The following is a 2,717-nucleotide window of genomic DNA, read 5'->3' as shown; positions in this document are numbered from 1 at the left end:
AAACCAATTTTGCATAAAGGTTCCATGGCTAGTGTCCAACATGTTCAAATTTCTTTAATACTATCGATTCAACTGAACTTTATGATTTGTATTACTTTCATTTTGTGCCCACTTTTACACATATCCTAAGGAATTTTAATCATGATCTGAGTTCAAATTTAAACTTTCTTATTGACTACTTATTTTTGCCTTAGAAATTCTCTCCATTTCTTCAGTCATTGTTTCTGTCTGACTGCCCTGGTCAAGGCCCTCTTTACGTCCTTATTCCTCAAAGAGTAGATCAGCGGGTTTAGCACAGGGGTGACCACGGTGTACATGATGGCAATGACCCGTTCCTGCTCCATGGAGCTGCCTGACGAAGGAAGAGCATACGTGACTAGAACAGGAACATAGAAAAGAGCAACTACCATGAAGTGGGAAGCGCAGGTGGATAATGCTTTGTGAAGCACGCTGAAAGAACGGGTCTTGAAGAGGAGAGAGGTGATGATGTAGGAATAGGAGAGAAGTGTGAGGAAGAAAGGACATATGGCAAGGTTCCCCGTGACAGTATTGAGCAGCCACTGGTTGAGCTCAGTGTTCCCACAAGCCAACTCTAACAATGGCTTAATATCACAGAAGAAGTGATGGATGTGGTTAGAACCACAGAAATTCAAGTTAGAGATCATTATGGAGTGCATCAGGGCATGGGAAAATCCAATGACTCAGACAGTGACAGCCATTTGGGTACAGCGCTGATGATTCATGATGACAATGTAACGAAGTGGCTTGCAGATGGCCACAAAACGGTCAAAGGCCATCACAGCCAATAGCATGGCCTCTGTGCTGCCCAGGAAATGAAAGAAGTGAAGCTGGCTGATGCATCCCACAAAGGAGATTGCTTTGGTTGTAGAGAGGAGATTCTCCAGCATCTTTGGCAGTGTCACGGTGGAGTAGCAGATATCTAGACACGATAGATTTCCCAGGAAGAAATACATAGGTGAATGGAGTTTGGGATCACTGATGACAATCATCAAGATAGCTACATTCCCAGCCACATTGATCAAATAGATGGTAAGGAAAACCACGAAGAGCAAGGGCCACAGTTCTTGGATATCTGTCACTCCCAGGAGGAGAAATTCAGTGACTGAGGTTTGGTTCAGCATCACTTAAAAGACAAAATGATACATGGAACATTATTGCTAATGAGAATTCCATTGCAAACACAAAAAATATTTTGAGGGAATATATAGTTGATCTCAACCTCCGGGATTTTATGGAATACCATGCTTGGTAAAGTACAAAGTCATCAAGGAAGGATGAAGATTCTCTAGGAGATGGATTGACTCTGTGGCTGCAACAATAGCCTCAAACATAAAATCAATTGTGAAGATGGAGCAGGACTGGGCAGTGCTTTGTCCTCAGGGTTTCTGTGAGTGGGAATTGACTTGAGTCCCCTTAATAATAGCAACCACAATCACCTAAGAGATTTTACAGAATTTGAGTTATTAAATTGTTAAATATCAAAGCTTTATCATTAAATTTGATATTTAATCATAAAATATCAAAGTTTTGTACTATGACTTAATCTTCAAAAAAACTTAAAATTAGATGAATTATTAGCATTTTCTTTACTTTCAGATATTGAGAGCATATTGTTGGGCTCTCATCTTGAATGAATGTGTACATCTACATTTGGATACAATTTTCCTCTGTGTCTTCCTATGTCAGCATTATTATGACTCTGTTTTAGAAGTGGTTCACCACACTCTTATTTCTAAACACAGTAAGAAGCTGTTTGGAATAATTTCAACTTTTAAAAACAAGACAGGTATAAATTACTTACAACTGTAAAATCTTTAAAGAAACAAGCCCCAAATCACCTTTAAAGTAGCAGTATCTGTGTTCCCTTGTCTCCGAAAGTAAATGAGTATTGATCCCTTTAGGAAACACACCCCTGGGACCCTGGTGCAGTCTTTGCTGGGAGAAGAAAGGAGGCCATTGTGATCAGATATTATCAGCAGAGGTTTGTTTAAGGTTTCATTACTGTTGTAGCTGCTGTATTTTAGCACCGGCCTTAATATTTTCACAAAATCGGATCCCTAAATTACTTCTTTAATGATAAATTATATAATCCTTCCATCTTCTGTTTGGTCTGGGGTCTTTTTCACTGACAAGATTCTGAATCTCTGAGTAAGTAATGTTCTTCTTCCCTTCCCATAGGCTCACAATTTCTCCTTTATATCACCTAACACTGACCTGTCCTGGAAGGAATCAGGGGCTTCAGGCCACTTGAACGATCTTGTCATCGATTTCCTTAAATCCTATTGGGGACTTGTACATCGCTTACCACAATCCATACATACGTATATTGTTTCAAGGACATTTGCACCTTTGTTGCCATCATCATTGTCAAAACATCTGCTTTCCACTTGAGTCCCTGGCAGCAGCTCCTCATTGTCCCCCTCCCTCCCCATTCACCCCTTCCTCATGAACCCTTGATCATTTACATGTCATTATTATTTTGTCATATCTTACACTTTCCAACATCTCCCTCCACCCGCTTTTCTATAGACCGACCTCCAGAGAGGAGGTTATATGTAGATCCTTGTAATTGGTTCCCCTTCCCTCCACCCTCCCGGTATCGCCACTGGTATCTCACCACTGGTCCTGAAGGGATCATCTGTCCTGGATTCCCTGTGCTTCCAGTTCCTATCTGTACCAATGTACATCCTCTGGTC

General features: G+C 40.7%; 1 pseudogene; it reads right to left on the bottom strand.

Annotated features, from left to right (window-relative positions):
- Nucleotides 1-215: 215 nt before the first annotated feature.
- LOC101647505 lies at nt 216-1,142 on the bottom strand (annotated as a pseudogene).
- Between the last annotated feature and the right edge of the window lie 1,575 nt (nt 1,143-2,717).

Source organism: Echinops telfairi, unplaced genomic scaffold (assembly GCF_000313985.2).
Source record: "Echinops telfairi isolate 266 unplaced genomic scaffold, ASM31398v2 ScPeMD7_7453;HRSCAF=8491, whole genome shotgun sequence".
Lineage (NCBI taxonomy): Eukaryota > Metazoa > Chordata > Mammalia > Afrosoricida > Tenrecidae > Echinops > Echinops telfairi.
Note: the sequence above shows the minus strand (reverse complement) of the source record. Positions and strands in the feature narration are given on the sequence as shown.